The sequence below is a fragment of the Loxodonta africana genome, chromosome 26 (assembly GCF_030014295.1).
Source record: "Loxodonta africana isolate mLoxAfr1 chromosome 26, mLoxAfr1.hap2, whole genome shotgun sequence".
In the NCBI taxonomy this organism is placed as follows: Eukaryota; Metazoa; Chordata; class Mammalia; order Proboscidea; family Elephantidae; genus Loxodonta; species Loxodonta africana.
In genome coordinates this window covers 29779519-29795841 of record NC_087367.1, presented here as the reverse complement: position 1 = coordinate 29795841, position 16323 = coordinate 29779519, and positions in this window count along the sequence as shown.

Below are 16323 nucleotides of genomic sequence, written 5' to 3'. Positions count from 1 at the left end.
AACAAGACAAGGATAACCTTTATCACCACTATTTAACATGGTGCTGGAAGTCCTACACAGAGCAATAAGGCAAAAAAAGAAATAAAGGACATCCAAGTTGGAAATAAAGAAGTAAAATTATCCCTATTCACAGATGACATGATCCTATACATAGAGAACCCCACAGATTCCACAAGAAAGCTACTGGAACTAATAGATACAGCAGATCAGCAAAATACAAGTTCAATGTAAAAAAAAAAAAAAAATCAGTTGGATTCCTATAGGTCAACAAAGAGAACTTTGAAAAGGAAATCGGGAAAATAATACCATTTATATAATAGCCCCTAAAAAGATAAAATATTTAGAATAAATCTAAGGGGCATAGAAGACATACACAAAGAAAACTACAAAATGCTATTGCAAGAAACCAAAAGAGACCTACATAAATGGAAAAAACATACCAAGTTCACGGATAGGAAGACAAACATTGTGAAAATGTCAATCCTACCCAAAGTTAGGAAACACTGGTGGAATAGTCATTAGGAGCTATGGCTGCTAATCAAAAGGTAGGTGGTTCGAATCCACCAGGTGCTCCTTGAAAACTCTGTAGGGCAGTTCTACTCTGTCCTATAGGGTTGCTAAGAGTCAGAAATGACTTGATGGCAATGGGTTTGGTTTTTTTGGTTTGACCCAAAGTGATCTACAGATATAATGCAATTCTGATTCAAATACCAACAGCATTCTTTAAAAAGATGTAAAAACTAATCACCAAATTTATATGGAAAGGAAAAGAAGCCCGGAAGAAGCAAAGCGTTATTGAAGAAAAAGAACATAGTAGGAGGCCTTACACTACCAGATCTGAGGACCCACTATATAGCCATACTAGTCTGAAGAGCCTGGTACTGGTACAACCACAGACCCGTAGACCAATGGAATGGAATTGTTAACCCAGGCATAAATTTATCCACCTATGGTCAGCTTACCTTTGAAAAAGGACCAAAGGAAAACACAGTTGTGGTGGTTAAGATTGCATGTCAACTTGGCTGGACCATGATTCTAAGTGTTGTGGCAGTCGTATGATGTTGTGATCACCTCCTTGTTGAGGTTTGATGTGTGATCGCCACCATGACAAGATCTGCTGTGAGTCAGTACTGGCAGGGGTGGAGCCTGAGGTAGCTCACCACCCCCCTCAGGCTTCATCTCTCTGCCCTCCGCCCGCTAGTTCTACCTTCTGTTCTTGCCAGCACTTTCACTTGTTCTGGATCCTGCAGCTGGATCCTGTCCATCTGACTTCCAGTTCTTGGGACTTGAGGTAGCAGCTTCTCTACGCACTTGCCTTATGATAGTGGGATTCATTGATCTTCACAGCCTGTGAGTAACAGCCATTCTCTCCAGCCTGCTGATCTTCTGTTCACCAGCCCCTGTGGTTACATGAATCATGAGAAGCCTCTTACCTGACCCACGGAGTTGGGATGCTACAGCCTCTATAGCCACATGAGCCATTTGCTTGATAGGAATCTCTCTCTCTCTTTACTGGTTTTGCTTCTCTAAAAAAAAAAAAAATAATAAAGAACCCAACCTGAGACATTTGGTACCGAGAATTGTTCTAGAGAAACAAAATTTTAAGGATGAATTTTCTAAATTGGTTCTCAAGTCTGGTTAGTCTTAAAGATGTTGATGACTCTGCTTCCAGGAGTAAAGAGGGTGCTGTTAATCCATGGGGTGAGGTGGCAATTCAAATATGCAAAATATCACCACCAATAGATCAGGATCAGGTATTGGTGAAAGATGAGGCTCTGGGTGATTGCATGTATGACACCTTTCTACAATTTTGTCAAAATGAGAAGCATAAGGAAGTTGGCTGGTTGGTCCTGCCTTCACTGGACAGCCTGGTAAAAGAAAGAGATGTGCTCAGGTCTTCAGAGTCCAAGCTCAAGTGCTGCATAAATGACCTCAAAGTTTCCACTTGTGCCTTGAAAGAAAGGTTTACTTCCTGTAGTAACAGAGCCAATATTGCCAAAAACAAATCCACAGTCTTATTGTAAGAGTGGCTGAATCACAACATCAACTCAACTGTCAAACTCAAGTGGTGTCTGAAGTCAAAATGAGGACACTGATTGGGAATATATGGGATCCTGATATCTGTGCTGGGAACCTAAGGGCAGATAATCAGGAAATTGGGGACAGAGTCCCCTAAATTCCACTGAATGGCTCCTGCCAACAGAACCATTAGCCCTTCCACTCACATCTAATGAGATTAACCAAGCTGCATCTAAAGCAACTTTCTCTAAGTCATTGCCTGGGGCATCACCTGAGGCAGATGCTTTAAAAGACAATGCTGAATGTTCTCAAAACATTTCCCCACTGATTTTGGCTTCTAGACTTATAACTAGACTTAAGTCCCACTGAGCCCCAAAGGGCGAAGTATAAAATGTAACCCAGGAGGAGGTACACTACACTCGGAAAGAACTGCTTGACTTTTCTAATATGTACAAACAGAAACTTGTGGAATACTTGTATGAATGGCTATTAAGGGTGTGGGATAACGGTGCAAGGAACATAAAGATGGATGAGTCTGAGTTTATTGATATGGGGTCACTAAGCACAGATTCGTCATTCAATGTTTCAGTACAAGAGGTTAGGAAAGGATCTAAGAGTTTATTTGGTTGTGTTGCTGAAGCATGGATTATGAAGTGGCCTACACTAAATCAGGTTGAAGTACCAGACTTCCGTTGAAATACTGTAGAAGAAGGTATCCAAATGTTTAGGGAAATTCGCATGCTAGAGTGGATTTACCACGTTACCATAGATCCACACATGGAGTGTCCAGAGGATATCATAACTTGAGGAAAAAATTTGTGAAGGGAGCCCCAGCATCCTTGAAGACGGCTGTGATTGATATTTCATATAAATCAGATTTGACAGTGGGTACTGCCCTGACTGAATTAAGACACCTAACTACAAAGGGCCTGATGTGGAGCCCGTAGTGGTAGGGGCCAAGTGGCAGCATTCAATTGACCAAGACAAGGTGGTCATGGTTACCATAATAGACAGCAGAGTCAAAGCAATAATCATGACTCATATGGATTTATGGCATTGACTATTTAGTCATGGTGTCCCTAGGAGTGAAATAGATAGGAAATCTACTAAATATTTTCTTGATCTTTACAAGCAGGTAAATTCTAGGTCAAGTGAACAAGAGTGTAACTCAAATTGCCAGAATAGAGAGCCATGGCCCCTCAATTAATTCCCAGACTTGAGAGAGTTTACAGGCCCACAACTCCCTGACTGAAGCGGAGGCCAAGTCCCCTTGAGGGAGGGCTCCAATACACTGCAAAAAACTTATACTGTCTTTCTCCTAGCCTTCCCCAAAGGGATCTATGGCCTCGTACGAGAGTGACTATTCACTGGGGAAAAGGAAATAATCAGACTTTTTGGTGATTGCCGGATACTGCCTCTGAACTGACACTAATTCCATGAGACCCAAAATGTCACTGTGACATACCAATCAGAGTGGGGGCATGTGGAGGTCAGGTCATTAATAGAGTCTTAACTCATGTCCATCTCACAGTAGGTCCAGTGGGTCCCCGAACCCATCCTGTAGTGATTTCCCCAGTTCCAGAATACATAATTGGAGTAGATATATTCAGCAACTGACAGAAACTCCACATTAGATCCCTGACAAATGGAGTAAGGGCTATTATGATAGGAAAATCCAAGTGGAAGCCAGTAGGATTGACCCTACCTAGGAAAATAGTAAACCAAAAACAAAACGTCATTCCTGGAGGGATTGCAGAGATTACTACCACCTTCAAGGAACTGAAGGATGCAGGGGTGGTTATTCCCGCCACATCCCCATTCAACTCACCTATTTGACCTGTGCAAAAAACAGATGGATCTTGGAGAATTGACAGTGGACTATCAAAAACTTAACCAGGTGGTGACTCTAATTGCAGCTGTTGTTCCACATGTAGTCTCATTGCTTGAGCAAGTTAATACATCTCCTGGTACTTGGTATGCAGCTATCGATCTGGCTAATGCCCTTTTCTCCATAACTGTTTTGAAGGATGATCAGAAGAAGTTTGCCTTTAGCTGGCAAGGCCAGCAATGCACCTCCAGTTGCCTATCTCAGGTTTACATTGACTCTCCAGCCACATATCATAATTTCATCTGCAGAGAACTTGGTCACCTTTCCCTTCCACAAGATGTCACTCTGGTTCATTACATTGAAGACATTATGTTGATTGAACCAAGTAAGGAAGAAAAGTCAAAGACCCTACACTTATTGGTAAAACTTTGTGTGCTGAAGGGTGAGAAATTAATCTTACAAAAATTCAGGAAACTTCCAACTCAGTGAAATTTCTAGGGGTCCAGTGGTGTGGGGCATGTCGAGATATCCCTTCTAAAGTGAAGGAAAAATTATTGCATATGGCTCCTCCCACAACTTAAAAGGAGGCATAATGCCTAATGGTCCTCTTTGGATTTTGGAGGCAGAATATTCCTCATTTGGGTGTGCTACTCCAACCTAATTATCCAGTGAGTCGAAAAGCTGCTAGTTTTGAGTGGGGCCTAGAAAAAGAGAAGGCTCTGCAACAGGTTCAGGCTGCTGTGCAAGCTGTTCTGCCACTTGGACCCTATGATCCAGCCGATCCAATGGTGCTTGATGTGTCCTTGGCATACAGAATTGCTGTTTGGAGTCTTTGGCAGGCCTCTATTGGTGAATCACAGAGCAGATCCTTAGAATTTGGAGCAAAGCCATGCCATCCTCTGCAGGTAACTACTCTTCTTTTGAGAAACAGCTTTTGTCTTGTTAGTGGGCCGTAGTAGAGACTGAACGTTTAACCATGGGATGCCAAGTCACCATGCGGCCTCAGCTGCCCGTCATGAACTGGGTGTTGTATGGACATGCACGGCAGCACTCCATCATTAAATGGAAGTGGTATATACGAGATTGGGCCTGAGCAGGACCTGAAGGCACAGGTAAGTTGCACGAGGAGGTGGCCCAAATGCCCATGGTCTCCACTCCTGTCACGTTACATTCCATTTCCCAGCCTCCACCTATGGCTTCATAGAGAGCTCCTTAGGATCAGTTGACAGAAGAAGAGGAAACTCATGCCTGGTTTACAGATGGTTCCATGTGATATGCAGGCAACACAGGAAAGTGGACAGCGGCAGCCCTACAGTCCCTTTCTGGAACCTCCCTGAAGGACAGTGGTGAAGGGAATTCTTCCCAAAAAGGCAGAACTTTGAGAAGCACCTGGTTATTCACTTTGCTTGGAAGGAGGAATGGCCAGGTGTGTGATTTGATACTCATTCATGATCTGTGGCCAACGGTTTGGCTGGATGGTCAGGGTCTTAGAAGGAACATGATTGGAAAATCAGAGACAAGGATTTATGGGGACGATGTATGTGGATGGACCTATCTGAATGGGCCAAGGAAGTAAAGATATTTGTGTCTCATGTGAATGCTCACCAAAGGGTTGCCTCAGCAGAGGAGGATTTTAACAATCAAGTGGATAGGATAACAAATTCTATGGAAACCAGTCACCAGTCATCACCTGTTCCCAGCTACTCTAGTCATTGCTCAATGGGCTTATGAACAAAGTGTCCATGGTGGCAGGGATGGAGGTCATGCACCAGCCCAGACTTACGGACTTCCACTCACCAAGTCTGACTTCGCTACAGCTACTCCTGAGTGCCCAATCTGCCAGCAGCAAAGACCAACACCAAGTTCCTGATATGGCACCATACCTTGAGGTAATCAGTCTGCAAAGTGGTGGCAAGTTGATTACATTGGACCACTTCCTTCATGGAAAGGGCGGTGTATAGACAGTGAATAGACACTTACATTGCATACGGATTTGTCTTCCGTGCATGCAATGCTTCTGCCAAAACTACCATCTGTGGACTTACAGAATGCCTTATTCACCATCATGGTATCTCACACAGCATTGTCTCAGATCAAGGGACTCGTTTTACAGAAAATGAAGTACAGTAGTGGACCCATGCTCATGAAATTCACTGGTCTTACTATGTTCCCCATCATCCTGAAGCAAGAGATGATGGAATGGCCTCCTAAAGACACTATTATGGTGCCAGCTAGAGGGCAATACCTTGCAGCATTGGGACAATGTTCTCCAGGAGGTTGTATATGTTCTAAACCAGCATACAATATATGATGCTATTTATTCCATAGCCAGCATTCATGGGTCCAGGATTCAAGGGGTGAAAAAGGGAATGACACTATTACCCCTGGTGACCTACTCATCAGGTTTTTGCTTCCTGTCCCTGCTACCTTATACTCTGCAGGTCTAGAAGTCTTAGTTCCAAAGGCAGGACTCCTCCCACCTGGAGATCCATATCACTGATTCCATTGAACTAGAAGCTAAGAATGTCGCCTGGCCACTTTGACCTCCTTATGCCTTTGAATCAAGAGGCAAAGAAGGGAGTTGCCATACTGGAGGGTGTCATTAATCCTGATTACCAAAAGGAAATCAGATTGATATTTCACAATGGAAGTAGAATATGTCTGAAATGCAGGAGATTCCTTAGGGCATCTCTTAGGACTACCATGCCCTATGATTAAAGTCTAAGGAAAACTACAGCAACCCAATTCTGACAATACTACTAACTGCCCAGACCCTTCAGGAAGGGAAGTTTGGGTCACTCCAACAAGCAAAGAACCACGGCCAGCTGAGGTACTTGCTAAGAGCAACTGGAATATGGAATGAGTGATGAAAGAAGGTAGTTCGTAATACCAGTTATGGCCACTTGACCAGTTGCAGAAACAAGGACTGTAACTGATATGAGTATTTCTGTGTTGCATGTGCTCATTGAATATTTTTTTTCCTTCACTTATAAAATATAAGATGTAAACAGGGCTAGTGCATTTTCAGTTGTATGTGTGTTTGTTGCATCATGTTAGGCAAAAGTATGACTTTATAATTGCCTTTATTCAGAGACTGTATATGATTTATGGAGATGTGTACGGGTGCCAAGCTGACGAGGGGTGGACTGTGATGGTTAAGATTGTGTGTCAATTTGGCTGGGCTATGATTATCAGTGTTTTGGCAGTCATGTAATGTTCTCACTTCCCTGTTGAAATCTGATACTTCATCACCTCCATGATGGTATCTACTGTGAGTTGTTACTGGCTGTGGAAGGCCCTTTGATGGCTGACTGCTCCCCTCAGCCTTCATCTTTTCACCCTCCACTACCTAGTTCTTCCTTCTCTCCTTGACGGGACTTTTGCTCATTCTGGATCCTGTAGCTGGCTTCTGTTCATCTGCTCTCTAGTTCTTGGGACTTGAGCTAGTAGCTTACCTGTGGTCTTGCCTGCCAATCTTGGGTTTTATCAATCTTCATAGCCTGTGAGCAACAGCCTTGCTTCCCAGGCTGCTAATCTTGGGTTCACCAGTCCATGAAGCTATGTAAATCAGGAGAAGCCTCAAGTTGAGATGCTACAGCCTTTACAACCACATGAGCCATTTCCTTCATATAAACCTCTTTCCCTATGTATGTACTTATATACTTTACTGGTTTTGCTTCTATAGAGAACCCAGCCTAAGACAACATCTTTTTAACAAATGGTGCTGGCAAAATTGGATGTCCACCTATAAAAAAATGATATAGGACCAAAACAGTACACCATACACAAAACTAATGGATTTGATCTCAAAATGGATCAAAGACCTAATATAAGAATGAAAATGATAAAGATCATAAAAGAAAAAGTCGGGTCAATGTTAGGGGTCCTAATACATGGCATAAATACAATATAGTCCATTACTAACGATGCACAAAGAACAGAAGATAAACTAGACAACTGGGAACTCCTAAAATTAAACACTTATGCTCATCAAAAGACTTCACCAAAAGAGTAAAAAAAGAGCCTACAGACTGGGAAAGAATCTTTTGATTACAACACAACCAACAAAGGTATAATGTCTAAAATCTATGGAATACTTCAACACCTCAGCAACAAAAAAAACAAACAATTCAATTAAAAAATGGTAAAGATATGACAAGCTAGGAGCTCTGAATATCAAAAGCAAAGTTAAGAAATTGGACTAAGTGGCAGGAGGGGGGAGAAACAGTTCGGAAGCAGCGAAGAGTTGCTGGACCTGATGTGGTGGGAACCGATGCTCCACAGGCTTGATCCCCTGGCACAACCATGGCAGGGATGGTGGTAGCATTCAGGACATGGTCTCCTCAGTGAGACAGAGTGAGCAACACAGACTCTACTCATGCCTCTGGAATCAGCAAAGAACAGTGCTTTCGGCAAAAGATAAGTACTTGCATCTAATTTATCATGCACGCTAAAAAGCACCCCTTTCAAAAGAACTCTTTTCCCCCTTTATGTGATCCCTTCTCCCTCTGCTTCATCCCCCAAAAGGGCTTCAGTGGTGGTCACTTTTCCCGGGTCTGAGGTAGGTCCTGCTACATGTACTGAGCCATTCTCCCTGCCTCGGTGAAGGAACAAATTAACAAACGGGGAAAAAATGATCTGCTGTCTCCTCTCAGCTGGGAACACAGGGCAAAAGCAGCTCTTTTGCCTGGGTACAACCTCAAGCAGTACACAGACTTTGAATGCCTTTCACCCTTGCTTGGAACTCTGTGGACACATTTCAGCATCTTATATCCTCATTGGCACAGTGCAACAGTGTATATGCCTGAGGTCTGACTTTAACAGTTTCAGCTATGTGGTGGGGAGGCAAGTTTTTTACATTTCACAGCACTGTACCTATTAAGAAGGGTCCTCACATACCCACATGAAGGGCCTGAGAACTGGTGGTTCCACCACTACCACCTAGCCACCTGCGAAAAGAGGTCCAAGGCTAAGTGGTGCCTCCCAGACCTTATAGCCAAAAGCATTGGGTTCCTATAGTCCAGGAGCAGAGCTCACCCACCTGGGAGCTCTAGGAAACAGGGATGTGTGTTCCTTACAGTCATTCAGGGGATAGTTGTCAGTCCCTTGCCTTGCTCAGAGTGTGACCCCCTGCTGCAGCCAAATACCTGTGCGTACACCAATCACTACAGCTCCTCTAAGGATGTAGGTGAGAGCCTGCACAACACACTTGGTGATCAACTACCTGGACACCTGAGCTGAATTCATATAAGAAAAGTGAATGGAATCCTGGGCTCATTTACCTGGTAACAGCTCTAGCCATCTGATGACAGGACGTTAGAGCTCCAAATGTGCCAAAAATCAAACTAGCTTACTTGAGCAGCCTATTTTGGCATATCAAAACAAAGCAAGAAGCTAGGACACAGTAAGCAAAACTAAAATAAATTAATACAAAAACTTACAAATGGCTCAGAGACAGCAGTCAATACCAAATCACATAAAGAAGCAGACAATGATTGCTTCAACAGGCTTCCAAAACAAAGAATCAAGGGATCTTCCCGACAAAGATATATTCCTGGAACTACCAGAGGTAGGACACAAAAGATTAATATACAGAACTCTTCAAAAGATCAGAAAGATCAGGAAAAATGCAAAACAAGCCAAGGAACACATAGATAAAGCATTAGAAGAAATTAAGAAGGTTATTCAAGAGCACAAAGACAAATTTAATAGGATGCAAGAATCCATAGAGAGACATCAAAGAGAAATTCAGAAGATTAACAATAAAATTTCAGTATTAGACAACTCGATAGAAAGTCAGGAGCAGAATCGAGGAAACGGAAGTCAGAATTAGTGAGACTGAAGATAAAACACTTGGCACCAATATATTCATAGAAAAATCAGATAGAAGAATTTAAAAAAATGAAGAAACCTTAAGAATCATGTGGGGCTCTAGCAAGAGAAATGCCCTGAAAGTGATTGGAGTACCATAACAGGGAGGAAGAACAGAAAATTCAGAGAGAATTGTTAAAGATTTGTTGGCAGAAAACTCCCCTGATATCGTGAAAGATGAGAGGATATCTATCCAAGATGCTTATCAAACCCCACAGAAGGTAAATCCCAAAAGAAAGTCACCAAGACATAATAATGAAACTTCCAAAACAAAAGATAAAGACAGAACTTTAAGAGCGGCTAAGGGTAAACAAAAAGTCACCTACAAAGGAGGTCAATAAGAATAAGCTCAGACTACTCAGCAGAAACCATGCAGGCAAGAAGGAAATGGGATGACATATATAAAGCCTTGAAGGAAAAATTTGACATCAAAGAGTCAAATATCCAGCTAAACTGTCTTGCAAATCAGAAGGTGAAATTAGGACATTTCCAGATAACCAGAAGTTTAGAGAATTTTGAAAAAACCAAACAAAAACTACAAGAAATACTAAAGGGAGTCCTCTGGTGAGAAAGTCAATAACATCAGATAACAAACCAGGATTAGAACACAGGACAGAACAACCAGATATCAACTCACATAGGGAAATCACAAAAATATATTAAGATAAAAGCTCAAAACAGGGAAACAGCAATGTCATTAAGTAAAAAAAATGACAACTTTAAATCAATAAAGAGAAACTAAAAAATGTAGCACAGATCGAGGTGATATAAAGAGATAAATGTTTGGTTTGAACTTAGAAAAATGGGGTAAATATTAAAATAATCACAAAAGAGACTAACAATCCTACGTATTGAAATAAAATACAAGAAAAGCATAATGACTCAGCAAAAACAAAGTCAACAACGATGAAAAAGAGGAAAAGACAATACATAATGAAAAATGACTCAGAACAAAAATTAAGTTGAAAAAAGAAACTGTCAAAAATACTCAAAAAAAGACATCAAATAACTGCACTGTACTCATACCTTTCTGTAATTAATCTGAATGAAATCAATTAAATGCACCTATAAAGAGAAAAAAAAAATTATTTTTATTTATAAAGAGAAAGATAGTGGGAGAATGGATGAAAAAACATGATCCATCTATAAGCTACCTATGAGACACCCCTTAGACTTAAAGACAGAAACTAAAACTCAAAGGATGGAAAAATGTATATCAAGCAAACAACAATCAAAAAACAGCAGGAGTGGCAATATGAATTTCTGACAATAAAAAAGACATTAAATTTAAATCCACCATAAAGGATAAGGAAGGACACTATATAATGACTAAAGGGTCAATACACCAGAAGGATATAACCATAATAAATATTTACACACCCAACAACACTGCTCTAAAATACATAAAACAAACTCAAACATTATTGAAAAAAGAGATAACTCCACAATAATAGTAGGAGACTTCAACACACCACTTTTGGTGAAAGACAGAACATCCAGAAAGAAGCTCAGTAAAGACACAGAAGATCTAAATGCAAGTCAACCAACTTGACCTCAGAGACATATACAGAATACTACACCCAACAGCAGCCACGTATACTTTCTTTTCCAATGCATACGGAACATTCTCCAGACTAGACCACATATTAGGTGATAAAGTAAGCCCTAACAGAATCCAAATCAGCCAACTATTGGAAAGTATCTTCTCTAAACAAAAAGACATAAAAGTAGAAAAAAATAACAGAAAATGCAGGGAAAAAAATCAAACACGTAGAAATGACTGGGTTATAGAAGAAATTAAGGACAGAATAAAGAAATTCATAGAATCCAGAGAATGAAAGCACTTCCAATCAGAAACTTTGGAACACAGCACAAGCAGTGCTCAGAAGTTAGTTTATATCAATAAATGCACACATCCAAAAAGAACAAAGGGCCAAAATCAAAGAACTACCCCTACAACTTGAACAAATACAAAGGGAGCAACAAAAGAGACCCTCCGGCACCAGAAGAAAGCAAATAATAAAAATTGGAGCAGAATTAGACAAAATAGAGAACAGAAAAACAATGAGAGTTAAGAAGACCAAAAGCTTGTTCTTTGAAATAAAATAAAATAAAATCATTAAACCATTGGCCAGACTGACAAAAGAAAATCAGGAGACTAAGCAAATAACCCAAATAAGATTAACATGAGCAATATCACACAGACACAAATGAAATTAAAAGAATCATATCAGATTATTATGAAATATTGTACTCTAACAAATTTGAAAATGTAGAGGAAATGGACAAATTTATGTTGTTCTTGTTGTTAGGTGCCATCGAGTCAGTTCCGACTCATAGCAACCCTATGCACAACAGAACGAAACACTGTCCGGTCCTTACAATTGTTGTTCTGCTTGAGCTCATTGTTGCAGCCACTGTGTCAATCCACGTCATTGAAGGTCTTCCTCTTTTCCGCTGACCCTGTACTCTGCCAAGCATGATGTCCTTCTCCAGGGCCTCATCCCTCCTGACAACATGTCCAAAGTATGTAAGATGCAGTCTCGCCATCCTTGCTTCTAAGGAGCATTCTGGTTGTACTTCTTCTAAGACAGATTTGTTCATTCTTTTGGCACTCCATGGTGTATTCAGTATTCTTTGCCAACACCACAATTCAAAGGGGCAATTCTTCTTCGGTCTTCCTTATTCATTCTCCAGCTTTCACATGCATATGATGTGATTGAAAATACCATGGCTGGGTCAGGTGCATCTTAGTCTTCAGGTTGACATCTTTCTCTTCAACACTTTGAAGAGGTCCTTTGCAGCAGATTTGCCAAATGCAATGAGTCTTTTGATTTCTTGACTGCTGCTTCCATGGCTGTTGATTGCGGATACAAGTAAAAGGAAATCCTTGAAAACTTCAATCTTTTCTCCTTTTAACACGATGTTGCTCATTGGTCCAGTTGTGAGGATTTTTATTTTCTTTATGTTGAGATACAATCCATACTGAAGGCTGTGGTCTTTGATCTTCATTATTAAGTGCTTCAAGTCCTCTTCACTTTCAGCAAACAAGGTTGTGCCATCTGCATAATGCCGGTTATTAATGAGTCTTCCTCCAATCTTGATGCCCCGTTCTTCTTCATCTAGTCCAGCTTCTCGTATTATTTGTTCAGCATAAAGATTAAATAGGTATGGTGAAAGAATACAACCCTGACACACACCTTTCCTGACTTTAGACCGATCAGTATCCCCTTGTTCTGTCTGAATAACTGCCTATTGATCTATGTAAAGGTTCCTCAAGAGCACAATTAAGTGTTCTGAAACTCCCATTCCTCACAGTGTCATCCATAGTTTGTTATGATCCACACAGTCGAATGCCTTTGCATAGTCAATAAAACACAAGTAAACATCCTTCTGGTATTCTCTGCTTTCAGCCAGGATCCATCTGACATCAACAATGATATCCCTGGTTCCACGTCCTCTTCTGAAACCGGCCTGAATTTCTAGCAATTCCCTGTCGATATACTGCTGCAGCCATTTTTGAAAGATCTTCAGCAGAATTTTGCTTGCATGTGATATTAATGATATTGTTCTATAATTTCCACATTAGGTTGGATCACCTTTCTTGGGAATAGGCATAAATATGGATCTCTTCCAGTCAGTTGTCCAGGAAGCTGTCTTCCATATTTCTTGGCATAGACGAGTGAGCACCTTCAGTGCTGCATCTGTTTGTTGAAACATCTCAATTGATATTCCATCAATTCCTGAAGCCTTGTTTTCACCAATGCCTTCAGAGCAGCTTGGACTTCTTCCTTCAGTACCATTGGTTCCTGATCATATACCACCTCTTGAAATAGTTGAATATCAACTAATTCTTTTTGGTATAATGACTCTGTGTATTCCTTCCATCTTCTTTTGATGCTTCCTGCATCGTTTAATATTTTCCCCATGGAATCTTTCACTATTGCAACACAAGGCTTCGATTTTTTCTTCAGTTCTTTCAGCTTCAGAAACACTGAGCTTGTTCTTCCCTTTCGGTTTTCCATCTCCAGCTCTTTGCACATGTCATTACAATATTTTGTCTTCTCGAGATGCCCTTTGAAATTTCCTGTTCAGTTCTTTTATTTCATCAATTCTTCCTTTTGCTTTAGCTGCTTGATGCTCAAGAGCAAGTTTCGGAGTCTCCTCTGACATCCAGCATGGTCTTTTCTTTCTTTCCTGTCTTTTCAGTGACCTCTTGCTTTCTTCATAGATGATGTCCTTGAACTCGTCTGGTCTTCGGTCACTCGTGTTCAATGAGTCAAATCTATTCTTGAGATGGTCTCTAAATTCAGGTGGGGTATACTCAAGGTCATATTTTGACTCTGGTGGACTTGCTCTGATTTTCTTCAGTTTCAGCTTGAACTTGCATATGAGCAATTGATGGTGTGTTCCACAGTTGGCCCCTGGCCCTGTTCTGACTGATGATATTGAGCTTTTCCATCATCTCTTTCCACAGATGTAGTCAATACGCTTTCTGTGTGTTCCATATGGCGAGGACCATGTGTATAGTCACTGTTTAAGTTGGTGAAAGAAGGTATTTGCAATGAAGAAGTCGTTGGTCTTGCAAAAGTCTATCACTTGATCTCCAGCATTGTTTCTATCACCAAGGCCATATTTACCAACTACTGATCCTTTTTTGTTTCCAACTTTCATATTCCAATCGCCAGTAATTATCAATGCATCTTGATTGCATGTTCGATCAATTTCAGACTGCAGCAGCTGATAAAAATCTTCTATTTCCTCATCTTTGGCCCTAGTGTTTGGTGTGTAAATTTGAATAATAGTCATATTAAGTGGTCTTTCTCATAGGCGTATGGATATTATCCTAGCACTGACAGCGTTGTACTTCAGGATAGATCTTGAAACATTCTTTTTGACAATGAATACAACACCATTCCTCTTCAAGTTGTCATTCCCAGCATAGTAGACTATGTGATTGTCCGATTCAAAATGGCCAATACTAGTCCATTTCAGCTCACTAATGCCTAGGATATTGATGTTTATGTGTTCCATTTCATTTTTGATGATTTCCAATTTTCCTAGATTCATACTTCGTACATTCCAGGTTCTGATTATTAATGGATGTTTGCAGCTGTTTGTTCTCATTTTGAGTTGTGCCACATCAGCAAATGATGGTCTTGAAAGCTTTACTCCATCCAAATCATTAAGGTCGACTCTACTTTGAGGAGGCAGCTCTTCCCCAGTCATCTTTTGAGTGCCTTCCAACCTGGGGGGTTCATCTTCTAGCACTATAACAGACAGTGTTCTGCTGCTACTCATAAGGTTTTCACAGGCTAATGCTTTTCAGAAGTAGACCACTGGGTCCTTCTTCCTATTCTGTCTTAGTCTGGAAGCTCATCTGAAACCTGTCTTTCACGGGTGACCCTGCTGGCATCTGAATACCGGTGGCATAGCTTTCAGCATCACAGCAACACACAAGCCCCCACAGTATGACAAACTGACAAACAGTTTATCTACCTAAACTAACACACGCAGAAGTAGAACAACTAAATAAACGTATAACAAAAGGAGAGATTGAAAAGTTGATTAAAAACTCCCAACCAAAAAAAAAAAAAAAAAAACCCTGGCCCTGACGACTACACTATTCTACCAAACTTTCAGAGAAGAGTTAACATCACTATTACTGAAGGTATTTCAGAGCATAGAAAAGGATGGAATACTCCCCAAATCATTCTAGGAAGCCAGTATATCTCTGATAACAAAACCAGGTAAAGATGCCACAAGAAAAAGAAAATTACAGACCTATATCACACATGAACTTACAAGCAAAAATCCTCAGCAAAATTCCAGCCAATAGAATTCATCAACATTACAAAAAAAAAAAATTCACCATGACCAAGTGGGATTCATTCCAGGTATGCAAGGATGGTTTAACATTAGAAAAACAATCAATGTAATCAATCATATAAATAAAAGACGAGAACCACATGATTGTATCAATTGATGTAGAAAAGGCATCTGACAAAGTCCAGCACTCATTGTGAGAAAAACTCTCAGCAAAACAGGAATAGACAGAAAATTCTTCAACATAATAAAGGGTATTTATGCACCAACAGCCAACATCATCCTAAATACAGAGTGTGAAAGCTTTCGCCTTGAGAACAGGAACCAGACAAGGATGCCCTTTATCAGCACTCTCATTCAACTTGTGCTGGAGGTCCTAGCCAGAGCAGTTAGGCTAAATAAAGAAATAAGGGGCATGCAAACTGGCAAGGAAGAAGTAAAGTATCTCTATTTACAGATGACATGATCTTATACACAGAAAGCCCTAAAGAATCCACAAGAAAACTACTGAAACAAATAGAAGAATTCAGCAGTATCAGGATACGAGATAAACATACAAAAATCAGTTGGATTGCTCTAACCAGAGACCTAAAAGACCTGTACAAAGAAAACTATAAGAAACTACTGCAAAAGACCTATAAGTGGAAAAACATACCTTGCTCATGGATAGGAAGATTCAACATTGTGAAAATGTCTATTCTATCCAAAGCAACCTATAGATACAATCCAATCCGCATCCAAATTCCAATGACTTTTTTTTATGAAATGGAGAAACAAAT